This window comes from Trichosurus vulpecula, chromosome 4, assembly GCF_011100635.1.
Source record: "Trichosurus vulpecula isolate mTriVul1 chromosome 4, mTriVul1.pri, whole genome shotgun sequence".
Classification (NCBI taxonomy): Eukaryota; Metazoa; Chordata; class Mammalia; order Diprotodontia; family Phalangeridae; genus Trichosurus; species Trichosurus vulpecula.
The window spans coordinates 40,231,314-40,247,999 of NC_050576.1; positions in this window are offsets into that span (position 1 = coordinate 40,231,314).

Consider the following 16,686-nt stretch of genomic DNA (forward strand, 5'->3'; position numbering starts at 1 on the left):
ACTCCTAGGAAGAAGGAGATAAAAAACTTAACCAATGCTTGATTGTACTCTTCTTTGAAGTCTGTATGACTCAGCAATTAACCTGTATAAAATACTGTCAGTAACTCCACTAAAATCAGTCTATAGCTTGACTCTACGACTCGCCTAGCCCCATGTCTTTGTCTTTTTGTGTCCATTACTCCATCCTATATTCATGCCGCTGCTGGTACAGGGAGAGAAGAAGCAAACAACTGTGTACAAATGAGATCTGTACAAGATGCATTGGAGATAATCATTAGAGGACAGGCACTAGCATTGAAGGGATCCAGAAAAGTTTCTCCCTTAAGTTTAGCTGAGAATTGAAGGAAAACAGGGAAGCCAAAAGGCAGAGACGAGGAGGGGAAGCATTCCATGCAGGAGAGACTGAGTCAAGTGCTGGAGTGTTTACCAAAGGCTTAAATCAGGGCTGTCCAAAACACGGGCCTTGCGCCCCCATGTGGCCTACCTGAGTCCACCACAAGCACAGAAATCCACACAAATGTTTTAGTTAAAGCATTTACGTCAATTTCCAAGCCTGTAGTAAACACAGACAGGCTGCATAAAACTGCACTGCGGGCCACAGTTTAGACAGCGCTGGCTTAGATCTTACGCTGTAATACTTGTGAATTAAATTACCACACAAAAAAATATCTTTATGACATGGAGACCCAAATACTCTAGCATTAAAAGTGCCTGCATTTCTTTAAAAATGGAAAAGTGTCCCTGGTTGTTTTCCCCCGCTGCCTGTCTCCTAGTGGCCATGTACCTTACCTACGCCTTGCCTCATCTCTGCTCAGGATTATCGCCTTTACTCTGCATTATGTTGGTCTGAGAATGTGGCTGTCAGTTATTCCTGTGATTAATCAGAGCAGCCAGATCTCAAGAGTAAAACATTTTCATCATATGGATTGTTCTCAAGTTGGAGAATTTACCATCAGTGCAGTGGCTGGCCTCGATGCCACGTTCATCCTCATGGAAAGCATTTGACAACATGGCTGAAAACGTGATGGTGAAAAGCACAGGAGCAAACACCAGCCTTGTTTCACTCCATTGGTGACTTGGAAAGCATGAGAACCTTGTCCATTATCTAGAACCTGGGCAAGCATGCCATCATGAAATTCCAGGGAGGTACACATTGATAATGAGGTTGACGTGTGCATTGCAAGAGCTAGCTCAGTGTTTGGAAGTTCTGAAAGTATGGGAGAGAAGAAGTATTAGACTGACTGCCAAACTGAAGGTCTACAGAGTCATTGTGCTGACTTCACTGTTGTATGCCTGTGAAACCTGGGCTATTTACAACTGCCATGCCAGGAAACTGAATTTCTTCCATTTGAATTGTCTTTGGAAGATTCTGAAAATCAGCTGGCAGGATAAGGTACCAGACACTGAAGTCCTTACTCTAACTAAACTGCCAAACATTCAAACTCTGCTTCAGAGAGTGTAACTCTGATGGGCTGGCCACAATGTTCAAATGCAAAATATATGCTTACCAAAAAAAAACTATTTTATGAAGAACTCACATTGGGGAAGCACCCGCATGGTGCCAGAAGAAGTGATACAAGGACACTCTCAAGGTCTCCCTTAAGAACTTTGGAATTTATTTTGTGACATGAGCAACACTGGCACAGGACCTCTTGGCATGGCTTTCCCACCTCAGAGAAGGTGCTGTGCTCCATGAGCAAAGCAGAACTGAGACAGCTCAAAGGAAACATAGGATGTGCAAATTTAGGGTATCCACCCCAAATGTTCACATGGACTATTTATGCCTGACTTGTGGTAGAGCATTCCAAGCTGATATTGAAGAGGTTTGGGGTTGAGGGGTAGAAAACAGGATTGGAGAGCTGATGGGGGGCTCCCAGAGACTGTACTCCAAGTTCAAGGGGGTTTCCAGAGACTGTGCCCTCATCATTCCCCCCTCAAACAAATAGGACCCAAATTCTTTTGGGGTCTAAGGGGATTCCCACAGTCTAAACCCTATCATTCCCCCCTCAAACAAATGGGACCCAAATTCTTTTGGGGTCAGGGACAAAGGTCTCAGCTTCTGAAATTGCTTCCTGCTGGGAAGGGGTGTAGAGCTGTCCCTGCCTGGATGGGTCCAGTTCAAGGGGTACATAGTCTGAGCAGTCATCTGGAAGTTGATGGCTTGGAGCCTGCAGGAGACAAATCTGGCAAGGAGGTTAAGCAAGCAACCAAACAGACAGTATACAAGTATAAAGAAAGGACAATTTCCCTGGAGGGAATTAAAGATGACTATTTCATACCTAGCTCCCCTAACCACTTGTTCTGTGTACCACACTGTTTCGGGGTCCAGAAGTGTGCAGCACAGCCAAATTAGGTCAGGGATATCTAAGAGCAAGGCTTGATATTTGGTGAGCCTGTGGTTAGCCAGGCACTGGTGGCCCTCTGCTTCCAGGGTACTCTGAACTCCAATAGGGAGTCAGAACTTCTAAAGGCTGGCCAACTGGAGGTTTAGGAGCTTCCTCAGTTAGAGTGTCTGTAGCAGCCATGGAGTCTAATTGTTTTGAAAAACAGGCAACTGGCCTGGGGTCAGGTCCTAAGGATTGGATTAGGATTCCTAAAACCTGTCCTCTCCTTTCCTCAACATATAGAGTGAAAGGTTTTTCTAGATTAGGTAAAGCTAATGCTGGAGTGGTGGTCACTCTAGTTTTCAAAATTTCAAAAGCTTTAGCCTGGTCCAGGCCCCACTCTAGAGGGAGTGAGTCAGGGCCTTGAGTGGAGTCATAAAGAGGTTTAGCAATGAGGGATCCAGAGTCTACAAAATCCAGCCATGCTTAGAAAGGTTTGAGTTTGTTTCTTAGTGACTAGAATAGGAATAGACAGTATTGTCCTCTTCCTCCCCGAGGTTAAGGATTGAGAGGTAGGCATTAGTTCGTGGCCCAGATACTTTACAGATTGGCATGCTATCTGGACTTTGTTCAAGGTGGCCCTATAGCCTTGAGTACCCAAGAAGTTCATGGTTTCTGGGGCCACAGCCAAAGAAGCCTCACAGGTGGAGCTACAAATAAGATTATCATCCACATACTGAATTAAGCTACTGTTAACTAATTTCAGATCCCTTAAATCTTCTCCCAAAGCCTGGCCAAATAAATGAGAGCTATCTTGCAACCCTTGGGGCAAGACTGTCCACGTTAGCTGACGTGAATTTGATTCCCCTAGAAGTATCCATTCAAAGACAAAAATAAATTGTGAGTCTGTGTGCAAAGGTATACAGAAAAAAGCATCTTTGAGGTCCAGGGTGGAAAACTATTGGGTACTCCAATATGGGTTGTGGCAATGCATAGGAATAACAGCTTCATTAACAGCCTGAGATCTAGAACCATTCGGTAGTGTCCATTAGGCTTCCTTATGGGAAGGATTGGAATGTTGCAAGGAGATTGACAAGGGACAAGGATTTAATGCTTAAGGAATCTTTCAATTAATGGTTGCAGTCCTTCCCAGTTCCCCAGTCCTTCCAATTAAGCCTGAAGCTTAATTGGATATTGACAGGGTTTGGGGAACACGTTAGACTCTCCAAGGCAACTAAGGGCTGGGGTGGCATGAGTAGCTTTCCCAGCAATTCCCTGATCCCAAAAAATTGGCTTTACTGTCTCCCACACTTCTGGGGGAGGTGGTCTGGTGAGCAGAGTAGAAAGGGAGCTGGGAGGTTTAACTAGAGAAAATTGCCTCCCCAATTTCACCACCAGGTCCTTTCCCAACAAGGGGGGAGGGCCAGAGGAGAGTGTAAGGAAGGAGTGTTCAAACAACAGATCCTTGATGCCCATGACCGGATGAGTAGAGGGACGTGTAGGGCCAGAGCAATTAGTTAAAACAAGAGAACATAGCCGTGATAAAGTGGGTAACCTTACCTTCAGCTTCGATTTCACCCAGGGCTCCATGAGAGAGGTGGAGAAAGTGGGAGCACTGCCAAGCCCCAGGTTTTCCCTTCTTTCCAAGTCTTGAGAAGACTGGAGGGCAGGGTACTGGGAGGAGGCTCTACCACTTTTCCAACCTCTGGGATAATCCTTCCTCCAATGTCCCTCCTGGTTACATGCTTGGCATGGTCCTGGACACGTGGATCCTGGAGGCTTCCTCCAGGGGTCGCCCTAGAGGGGCACTCCTTGGACCAGTGACCCTCCTTGTGGCATAGAAAGCAGGTTTCCCCACGGCCCACTCTGCTGGGCTTCCTCCAAGGGGGCCCCCTGGAAGGGCACTCCTTGGGTCTTTTCCTGGCCATGGCAGCAGCCAAGAATAGAGTATGTTCTCTGTCTCTAGCCCTTTCCCTGCATTTTCTTTCCTCTGCTGCAACCTGGTCTCTATTGTTATACACTCCAAAGGCCAAGCCCAGTAAGTGGGCCTGAGGTGTTTGAGGTCCCATTGCCAATTTCTGCAGTTTCCTCCTAATATCTGGGGCAGACTGATTAATGAAATACATGCTAAGGATTGCTGTCCCTTCAACAGAATCGGGATCCAAATTTGTATACTTCTTAATAGCTTCTACTAGCCAGTTTTGGAAAAGGGCAGGGTTTTCCTTTTCTCCCTGAGTAATTTCCCTAATTTTTTGAAAATTTATCTGCTTTTGAAATGCTGTTCTTAGGCCTTCTAACAGGCAAATTACTATATGGTCTCTCTTTTTTCTATCCTCACTCTTTTGATAATTCCATCCTGGGTCACTAGTGGGAACAGCAGCTGCTCCTGGGGGGTATTTTATGGGGTTATCACCAGCCAAACGATCCCCAAATTTTTGGACTTGTTCCCAGATCTTCCTCACCTTTAGACTGAGAATCATAGATTTTGCATCTGTAGTAGACCTCAAAAAGCTGTATCCCAAAGAGATGATCTAAGTGGGAAATGGACCAGTATGTACAAAAATATTTATAACTGCTCTTTTTGTGGTGGCAAAGAATTGTAAATCAAGGGGATGCCCATCAATTGGGGAGTGGGTAAGCAAACTATGGTATATGAATGTAAGGGAATACTATTGTGCTATAAGAAAGGAGGGGCAGACAGACTTCATTATAACCTGGAAAGACTTGTATGAACTGATGCTGAGTGAGGGGAGCAGAACTTTAATCATTATACATGATTATAGACACGTTATCTGTAAGGACTAGCTTTGATAGACATGGCTCCTCTCATTGATGCAAGGTACAAAGACAGCTCCAAAAGATTCGTGATGGAAAAAGCTATGCACATCCATATAAAGAATTACGGAGCCTTGGGAGCAGCTAGGTGACATAGTGAGTAGAACTTTGGCCCTGGAGTCAGGAGGACCTAAGTTCAAATCCAGCCTCAGACACTTGACATACTTACTTGCTGTGTGACCTTGGGCAAGTCACTTAACCCCAACTGCCCTTCCTTCCCCCATCCAAAAAAAAAAAAGAATTATGGAGTCTGAATGCAGATTGAGGCAAACTATTTGCTCTCCATTTTTTTTCCTTCTTTTTTGGTTTTGATTCTTTGTCATGATTCATTCCATTGGTTATAATTCTTCTTTACAACTTATTATGTAAATAAGTTCAATGGGAAGGTATATGTATGTAGAACCTATATCAGATTACATGCCATCTTGGGGGAAGGGAGAAGAAGGAGGGAGAGAACATTTGGAACTCAAAAACTTGTGGAACTGAGTATTGTAAACTAAAAATTAAAATTGTAAAAAAAAAAATTTTAAAAAGACATACAGGTAAACCTTGATCCAGGACCACAACTCTGGGTCTAAACAGACTGGTTTTGAACCCTGAAAAATCTTATTAATCATTGTCTTGACTTTGGTTGAATTATTTTTCTATTTTTATTTTTTTTTATTTGTTTTTATATTTAACCCCATAATTTCTTTTAAGACACTGTTGATAACAAACTTTTCTTCTGTTGACAACTATGAAAATATAGAAATCCACTATTAATTCTTTTATGGTACAGTTTTTAAAACAGTTCAAATCACTGATCTATTTGGAAACGTGTGGTGTACACTATTTAGTAATATATCTCCATTTCATGCCAAATTGGTATCCCTCTGGTGGGACTCCATTTCTACCAAGGCTCCCCATAAAAAGATAAAGCACTCTGGGTTACTGGATGGTCAAGCTAGCCTCCTTATCAAGGGAGCCCCACCAAGGACCATGAGCTTTCACAATACATCAAGTCAGGCTGCCCTCATTTAACCCTAAACATTTTTAGTGCAAGAAGGGCCTCAACTTACCACTTCATCAACCTAGGTAACAAGAAGATAATCATTGCTAGGCTCCTCCTGGCCTAACCTTCCATAAGCCTCCACACTGACTCCCCCGCCCCCAATAGAAATGCATAATCCTGGGAAATTATAACAGGGTGTCATCAGTCTCACCAGCCTGCTTTCTCCTTCCTGGATTTCTCTCCGGGAATCTGACAAAGATCCCTACTATCAGGAAGTGCTCTTAGAGCCCCAGATGCACTGTTCTCTTTGCAGAAAACTCTCCCAGTATCTCACACCCCTCCAAAATGTCTCATGGAGTATGTAAACACCTAAGTTGTGGATATAGGCACTGACTCACCACGTGATTCTGAGCAAGTCACTTGATGTTGGTTTGCCCGTATTTAATAAACGCCTGTTTCCACAATGAAACTGAAACTGCCTTGATTCTAGGAAATCACCTCATTTCTTTGCTCTGTGTGTGTGTGTGTGTGTGTGTGTGTGTGTGTGTGTGTGTAACTGGCCTGTGGTTCCTGCTGAGTAGAGACTTTCCTTTTTCATGTAGATCAGCTCTTTCTTTGTCACTTCGGGTCTTAGAAAGTTTCCTGGGGGCTGGGTGGGGGAGGGGCACCCTGAAATTCAGTAACTTGCCCACGGTCCCACAGCTGTCCTGTGTTCTTCCTTGTTCTCCACCAACACTCCCATGCTGCTCTTCTCTAAGCTCAGGTTTCTAGAGTTGGTTTAAGGTTTTTGCAGCCTTGGGTGTGGCTGATACTGTTAAGAAAGGGGTCTCTGGAAAGAACACGCCAATGGGAGAAGGGGCTCCCATGGCAGAGATATTTCCAGATTAAAAGTAATTTCTTGACAATTATAAACTCAACTCACATCAGTCTTTTGAAGTTTAGCTCTAAATAAACAACAGTTAACTTCTCCATGTAGAGAATAATTATTCAGCTTCTCCATTTTTTTTTTATAAAGGACCTCACAGCATGCACATACACCACAAAGAAAGCACAGCAATGGGCTGATTTCCTAGAATCAAATCACCTTCTGTTTCGATCTGACTCAGAGCTTACAGATGTTCAGTTAATCATAAACTGTGCTTTCTTGAATTCACAAAGTCTTTCTCTAGGAGGGAACTGAGTGGGGAGGGGCAGCTGGCTGGCATTCTGGTGAGGATGCCAAAGGTGAAGGGAGTGTTTGGAAGTGGTCCAGAGGCAAAAAGACTGATCACAGCCAGAAGGAATTTCAAGCACTTTGCCTGGTTTTCTAACAAGACAGCTGTGGGTGACCATGAGTTGTGAGTCCTCTGACAAAGAGAGCTGCCAAATGCTCAGCTGGGGACAGTATTAAGAAGCATCATGTGGGGTCAGGCCTTATGAACCTGAATAAAGTGAAGAAGAAAAAGGACCCCTCCAGATCTCCAACATATGCCTTCATCTTCATTGTAGCCAACATTTATGTGTGATTGCAAAGCATTTTATGTGATTATCTCATTTGATCCTCATAACATCCCTGTGAGCCATGTGTTCTAATTATCCCCATTTTACAGATGATGAAAGTGAGGCAGAGGGAGCCTAAATGACTGGCCCTCTGGGGCGCACATCTTGTAAGCTGTAACCTCATTGTACACAGGGACTATACTGGATGTCACAAACTTTTATCCTTGATTGCCTCTGGAAGATGAGATATTGTCTAGAAGAGTCAATATACTGAGTTATCTTTAAATAAAATTTAAAACAGACAAGGAAAGAGAGAAACTTTCTTCCTTACGATAAAATCTAGGCTGTCTTGAGAAGCCTGATGGTAAAGAATCAATAGGCTCCCAGAAGATTGCCTGAGTGTCTGAAGCAGGATTTGAACTCAGGGTTTCCTGTTTCCAAGTCAAGGACTATAGACAATCATTAGGCTACATGGCTGCTTTAAAAATTGTACAAGTAAATAATTGGAATAGATTTAAAAAGTTTTAGGAAGAAATACATTTCAGTGGTATGATAATTATTGCTATGATAAGAGCTAGCATTTATATAGCACTTGAAGGTTTACAAAATGCAGGACATGGGTTCTATCGTTTGGTCCTCACAAGAAGCCTCACAAGAAGAGGTAGGTGCTCTTATTAAACCCATTTCACAGAGGAGAAAACCCAAGCTGAAAGAAAGTGACTGGTCCCAGGGTCACAAAGCTGCTAACACTGAAGTGAAACCAGTTCTTCCATACTACAAGGCCAGGACCCTCCCCCACTGTGCTCCCCAGGTGCCTTTAGGATTGACAGTCCACCAGATGACCAAGGTCAGAGGCAGAGCCAAGGTGGTCAAGTGATAGGAAGCGGAGAAGTAAGCCCCCTCCACAGACTCCTCCAAACATGTCTAAATCATGCACCAGACCTAATACTTATGGGGAAATTCAGAAAAAAAATCACAGCGAGTCATTTGACCAGCAATGGAAGGAGTGTTGGGTTTGGACCCAGAGGACCTGAAGCCGAGTCTGGGCAGTGCCATCACCTATCTCTGTGACTTTACAAGAGTCACCCAGCTGCTCTGTTTCTTTATCTTCTAACTGGGAGATTTGGACTAGATGACCTCTGAGGTCACTGAATGATGAATCTATATAAAAAGGGGGAAAAACAATGGGAAAAGAATTTGTTATTCAACAAAATCTATCAGAAAAACTGGATAATTTGGTGATGAATGGAGACATGGCCTGCATCCAGTCTACATACTACAACCGTTTCGAAATGGATCAATGATCTAAATATATTTTAAAATGACACCATAAAAGAATTCATGGTGAACTGAATGTTACATTTTTCACATCTGTGGACAGGAAGAAATTCTTAATCAATGAGCTCTTAAAGGAAATTATGAGGTCAGGTGACAAACCAGAGAGAGGACTGGACATTGTCTCTGATCTCTACAATCTCTGAAAACTGCTCCAAAACAGAAACTATGTATCAAAGATAGACTAACTTCCACTTTCTCCATGGTCTGTGACCAAAAAAAGGTAAATCCTCCAAAAGGTAAAAACAAACACAACAAAAATCCATGAACTGGCACCTACCCTGAGCTCCCTTAGTCCCCCTCCCCATGGCCCTCTAGGCTGCCAACACTGAGGCTGCACTAGCCAGCCCCAGGAACCAACCCAGGATCTCACCTCAAAATACAAGCCCACATCTATTTCCCCTTCCCTCCTTCCAGTGCCATGGAGATCCTGGCTCCAGGTTTGCTCAGGCCTTGAGAGGCATACAATGTGGGGCAGCATTCTAGGCTACAGAAGCTTCCTGGGCCCCGAGACACAGCCAGACAAATCGACAGACAGCACCATGGAGGCAGGGCTCTGTGCTGCACAAGATCTGAGAAGGCCTTCTTCCAGCAATGCCTCCACTTCCTTTCCTCTCACTCTCTTCTTAACTCTCTACATTCTGGCTTCTGGCCTCATCGTTGAACTGAAACTGTTCTCTCCAAAGTTGCCAATGACCTCTTAATCAATAAATCCAGTGGCCTTTTCTCAGGCTTCGTCACTCTTGTCCTCTCTGTAGTCTTTGAATGAGTGAAGCATTATTAAGTGCCTACTATGTGCTAAGCACATAGTAGGCTAAGAAAACCAAGACAGTCCCTGATCTTAAGGATCTCACATTCTAATGGGGGGAAACAACGGGAACAGAAGGTTTTAGCCTCAGGTAAGATGGAAAACTCCCAAGGTCAGAGGCAGAGCCAAGGTGGTCAAGTGATAGGAAGCAGAGAAGTAAGCCCCCTCCACAGACTCCTCCAAACTTATCTAAATCATGCACCAGACCTAATATTTATGGGGAAATTGAGAAAAAAAATCACAGTAAGTCATTTGACCAGCCTAGATAACCATAGGGCTGGGGTAGGGAACGTTTCCATGCTAGAAGGCCACATTAACATTTAGCTGTAATCAAATAAAATAAAAATATAAAAGACAAACAAAAATGTATTAATAAAAATAAAAGGATTTGTTCTGTAAAATATGGACTTAGTCAAAAGGTCCCACTTAAGGACCTAGAAGGCCACATGTGGCCTTAAGGCTGAATGGGAAGAATAATTGTGAAGACTTCACAGGATAAAAATACAGGGGTTACACTCTTCTCACATTTCTGAAATTGGGAATGTCTGAGGGAGTAGGAGAGGCTTAGAATTTAACCTTGTAGAAAGTCAGGGCCTGAAGCAGTAGGGGCCCTTCCCTTCCCCACTCTCAGGACCAAATAAGGAAAGGGTCACTGTGACCTGCACTGAATGAGGCCGAAGGAATTGGACCCCTACCCCTCCTCATTTCTTCTCCTAGACTTTTGGACGCCACCCCAGGAAGTTGAGTTCTATTTTTTCCGGCTAGATTGTAAGCCTGCCTCCCAGACAATGGTGAGAAAGGATAGGGGTGGGTGGGGATCTTTTCATTAAGAGTATAAATTAGAGCAGCTTTCCCTTTCACCCGCCTCCCCCACTAGGTTTCTCTAGTATGGGCGACGCCCAAATCTCGCCCAAATTTGCTTTGCTTCTGCTAAAGATGTCTCTCCTATTATTTGAAAATTCTGTCCCATACAAGGCCAAAGGCTCCCAGACAGGGAAGGTCTATGAACACTGGGAATGGGGCACTCCAGCACCCAAGGCAAAAAGAGATCTGAGATGCACATGGGGCACTGTCAGCCCATTACCTGGGAACTCTAATGGGGACAGGTACAAAATGGCAGCTTTGTTGCCTAATACCCAGGTCTGGGCCATGGATTTATGGGGGCTGAGAAAGGGAACTGTGCATGGGAGTGGAGGCATTGGGCTGTTAATGGAGAAGGAGGAAATTCAGAAGCCCGCAGCAGCAAAGGCGTGCCTTGGACCCAAATTCAGAGCAGAGACTCACTTCTAGCATCTAGCCCAGCCTGCAGCAGAACCAAGGCAGGAATCCTAGCCCAAGTGAGAACCTACACTTCTGCCACTTCGAACCAACAGAGTTTTCTGGTGGGTTGATAGGGCTGGAATCCAACAGCAATCTGGTCTTTCAGAGACAAAAAGCCAGGTCAGGAAGGTCTGGAACTTATAGACCTCATAAGGGGAAAGCAGGGTGGGGGAAGGAAGCAGATAGCAAAGAGACTTTGTGCTGAATCAGATCACTTTGGGAGCACTGGAAGCTTGCTGGTCTGCAGCCAGCCCCTGAGATCCTGGAATAATACACACTCAACACTCCAGGAAAACACCAACAGGAGCAGCCCAGACCTTCCCTCCAGAAGGGTGGCAGGCATCAGCAAGTAGGCTAGTAGCCAAAGAAAAAAGAACCCCACCATAATAAGCTAGTGTGGTGGATGCCAATATATGGTGGCTATGAGGGCTGGGCTAAAAGCAGTAATAGTGAAGGATAGCCACTCCTGGGGTTCTGACCACTCTTTCTCAGTTTGAGTGGCTGGCTCTTTCTCCAGGTTAAGCCTGCTGACTGGGCCCTCTTCTCTTCTCTTCTCCCTCTATGTTTATTCTCTTGGTGATCTCGTTAACTCTCATGGGTTCAATTGTCATCTCTCTTCATATGATTCTCAGAACTATTTATATGGCCTTAACCTCTCTTCTGACCTCCAGCTTCACAGCTCCAACTACATGGTGGACTTCTTAAATTGAACGTTTCATAGACATCACAAACTCAACATGTCCAAAACTAACCTCGTTTTCTTTTCTCCAAAGCCGTCCCCTCTTCCTAACTTTCCTATTACTATTGAGCATACCACCATCCTTCCAATTACTAGGCATCATCCTCACCTCCTCAGTATCTCTCCCTCCCCATCTCTAAACTATTCCCAGGTCCTATTGATTCTACTTTACAACATCTCCCATGTACATTCCCCCCTCTGACATTACTACTGCTCTGGTGTACACCCTCTTCACCTCACACCTGGGCTATTGTAATACCCTTCTGGTTGTTCTCCATGCTTCATGTCTCTTTTCCCTCCCGCCGATCCTACACTCAACTATCAAAGTGATCTTTCTAAATGCAGGTCTGACCATGTCCTCTCTTTATGCTGTAATCTCCAGAGGTTACCTGTCACCTCTAGGGTCAAATACAGAATCCTCTCTTTGGTGTCCAAAGCCCTTTGTAGACACATGCTTATACACATTCACAAACAACCCATCAATTTCCTTAAATCAAACCAGTTTCAGTTTCCATTTACCTCAAAGTTTACAGGAAATACAGGACAAACTGTCCTTACATGAAGTCAAAAGTCATTTTGCTAAAGAGGAATGGGGAACTGGGTGGTGATGTTCTGTTCATGAAGCAGGGGAGGTAGGAATGTAGAGGACCTTGGGCTTGGTCCAGATGCAAAGAGACTATTCAGAGCTGAAACAAATTTCTGACATTTTTTTCTGGTTTTCTAAGTAGAAAGCAATGTGTGATCCCCCCAATATTTTTGGAAATTTCATTTCTTTTCAATTAACAAGTGAGGATAATAATAGAATTTACTTCCCAGCATTGTTTTAAGGATTAAATGATATCATATTTATAAAGGGCTTTACAAACCTTAAGGTGCTCTATAAATGCTATTATCATTATCCTAATCGTTATTATTTTGTCTTCCTCCTATATACTACCACTTGGAAAAAAGAAAGAAAAGCTAAACCCACAGATAGATCTGAAAAGGTATTTCTAATTCTATACCTTGAGTTCATCCCCTGTCTTTCAGAGAGTGAGTTCCATGTTCCATAATCAGTCCTCTGGAATCCTGGTTCTTTACTGCCTTGATCTGAGTTTTTCAGGATTTCTTTTTTTGTTGTTGCTGCTGCTGTTCTTAAAGATTTCACAGTTATTTGTCTCTACATTGCTATTATTGTATAAAATTGTCCCCTACTTCTGCTTGATTTACTATGCATCAGTTTATACTAATCTTCTCAGATTTTTCTCTAATATTGCCTCCTGTAATTTCTTAGAGCAGAATAACATACCATTGCATTAATAGATAATAATTCGTTCAGCCATTCCACAGTTGATGATCACCCCCTGAGTTTCTAATTCTTTATCACCACAAAAAAAGAGCTACTATAAATATTTTTGTACATATGAGTCCCTTTCCTCTTTCTGTGATCTTTCTGGTATATAGGCCTAGTAGTGGTATAGCTGGCTCAAAGCATATGTACAACTAAAAAGAAAATTGGGGAGCATAATTCCCAAATGATTTCTGGAATCACTACACCAATTCTCAACTCCACATTAACTTTCTATTTGATTATGATTCCTTAAATCTTACTCTACCTCCAGATCACTTGCCAAAGGGATTTCCTTTTGTTATTTAATAAAGTTATTGATGTTAAATGCATTAAAAAATCTATTGGGATGCTTCACATATTCATTGCTCTAAATGGAGCTTTGTCATCATAAATGTGGATGACTCTTCCAAGTGTGTTAAATTCTTTAGGTATAACATCTATAGTCTATACAGTATAGAGTTAATCTCTGTATCCTAGCGAAGTTCATCTTCTGTTTGAAAGTAAAATCATCTGCAAAAAAGTGGTTATTTTGTTACCTATTTGCCTATACTTATTCTCTTAACTTCTCTTTTGGATCTTACTGCTTTGCCTTTGTCAAAGAAGGGTAAAGCTACTGGGAACCCATGCTTGACCCCTGATCTTACTAGCAAGGCTTCTAACTATAAAATGTTTGCACTAAGATTTCATTATATAGTATTTACTCTATTAAAGAAAGATTCCTTTATTCCTACTATTTCTAGAGGTCTTAATAAAAATAGCTGCTTTATTTTGTCAAAAACCTTTCAGAATCAATAATTATATGGTTTGATGTTCATATTATCAACATGACTTATTATACTAATAATCTTAATTGTGATGAAAAAACTCTGCATTCTTGATATAAATACACTATGGTGATAGCATGTAATTTTTCTAAGTTCTTGTTGCAGCCTACTTAATAATATTGTATTTAAAATGTTTATGTCACTACTTATTAGGGATATTGGTATGTAGTTTTTTTTCTCTGCTTTCTCTCCTAATTTAGGTATTAAGATATCTGTAACATACAAAGAGATTAGAGGAGTGCCTTCTTATTTTTGAAAACAGTTTATATAGCATTGAAATTAAACATTCTTTAAATTTTTTTATAGAATTCATTTGTAAATAAAGCTGGTCCTAGATTTTTATTTCTTTGATAATTTCTTCTTCTGATCATACGTTATATAAATAGTTTCTTTCTTCTTTTTTTAATCATGGTATTTTATACTTTTTTAATTATCCATTTATTTCTTCTAAGTTTTCAGTTTTGTTAGCAACAACTGAGCAAAATTTTTACTTACAATTTCTATTTTCTCTTCTAGAATTGTTGAGAGATTTCCTTCTTCGCTTTTTATAGAACTTTGTTTTTTCTCTCTCTTTTTATCAGATTAGCTAACTGTATATATTTCATTAGATTTTTTTTTAAATCAGTTTCTAGTTTTATTTGGGGCAGTAGGTGGCATAGTGGATAGAGTGCTGGTTTGGACCCAGGAAGATGAATCTTCCTGAGTTCAAATCTGGCCTCAGACACCTAATAGCTGTGTGACCCTGGGCAAGTCATTTAATCCCGTTTGCCTCCATTTCCTCATCTATAAAGTGAGCTGAAGAGGGAAATGGCAAAACATTTGCCATCTCTGCCAAGAAAACTGCAAATGGGGGTCAGGAAGAAACAGACACAACTGAAAAACAACTGAACAACAAACAACAACAAAACTTTGTCAATTCACTGTGTTGGTTTTTTTTTTTTTTGCTTTCACTTTCACTAATTTTTTCTTTAATTTTGAGAATTTCTGTTTTGATGTTTAATTAGGGATTTTCAATTTTTCTTGTTCATGTTTTTTTAAGTTTTGTTCCCAATTCATTGATTGATTTTCTCTCTTAAACTGATGAAAGTATTTAGAGATATAAACTTGCTCCTAAGAACTGCTTTTGTGGTCACATGATGAATAAGATGCCACAGAGGCATTTTCTCTGATCCTCACAATTTCTCAAAACTCTCCAAAACAGAAATTATATGCTGATTATAAAGCAACTTCAAATGTATCCCACATTTAAGAAACTAGGAATTTTTTAAAAAAGGCTTAAAAATACCTCCATGAATTGACACCTACCTTGAGCTCACTCAGCATCCCTCCCCCACTGCCCACCACCTCTCCAGCAGCAAGGCTACACTAACTGATTAACCCACAGAATTGCAACAAAATGCAACCCAGTCCCCCTTCTATCTTTCCAGTGCCAAGGAGATCCAGACTCCAGGCTGTGCTAGTCTGTTGGACCTCTATGCTGCAAAAGATTCTGGAAGAAAAGTAGAAGAACAGAAGGAATGAGGCAGTATACATGTTTGGAAGGAAAATAAAGTTCAACGCCACACCTCAACCCCTCTTCCTCCTCCAAAAACCTCAGAGATTCAGACTCCACAAGACAGAAAATGAACTCTACTGTGCTACAATAGCACCACCACAGCAGCACTCTGAACCACTGGGCCAGAGAACTGAGGAACAGATGAAATGGGACAGGACACTGGATGTCAGAGGGTGAGTGAAAGGAGGGCTGTGCAGCCCTACACTAAACCTGAAGGAAAGAGTTTAGCATCCAGCTTAGGCCAGTTCTGTCCCTCCCAAAAGTCACTTGGGACAGAAATCTAGGCTGGTAAACTGTGAGCTGCCTAATATGGGAGGAGGCTGAGACACTTTGGGATTTAGCCCAAAGGAAAACCACCACGAGAGAGGAAAGAGCCAGAAAGGAGCAATCAGAGAAAATAAGAGGGGAAAAGATTAAAATTGCCAACTATCTCAGGAAGAAAATAAATCAAAGAGCTCAAACATAAGCAGATAAATCAACAGGGAAAATGCTGACAGCAGAATGAAATATTCTGTCCAGAACTAATAAATGAGTTCTAGCATCTACAAACTGATACTGCAAAACAAAGGAAAAATGACAATACTTCACATGACAGAGGGCCCTGTTGGATTTGGAGAGAATATGGAACTACAACACATTGTTCCTGAGTAGTTTAAAAGAGAAATGAGAGTAATGGGAGTAGAATATATGGCCTGCAGAGCAGAAATAATCAGCAGACTGGAAAATTTCAATCTTCAGTAGCAAGTATCACCAAAGGAACAAAAAAGGAAAACTGACTGGGAATGTATGTATACAGAAATAAAGGATAATATAGAAGAAGAAAGGAAAAAAGCAATAACATTAAATGAAAATATTAAAGCCAAACATATTGATCTTGAAGACAGAAAGATCATAGGTCTCCTAGAAGAACATAAGACAACAAACCTGAACACTATAATGGAAGAAGTAATACAAAGGAACTGTCCAGAACTTCTGAAGACAGAAAAGGAAATATCAAATAAAGAATGCATAGATTACCTCCAGAAAAAAAAGCCAGGGCTGGAAACTCCAAGACACACAGTGGTTAAATTTTAAAATTCAATTTAGAAACAATATATTCTGAAAGGAGAATGATCTTCAAATACAAAGGAAAGGAAATTCATATAA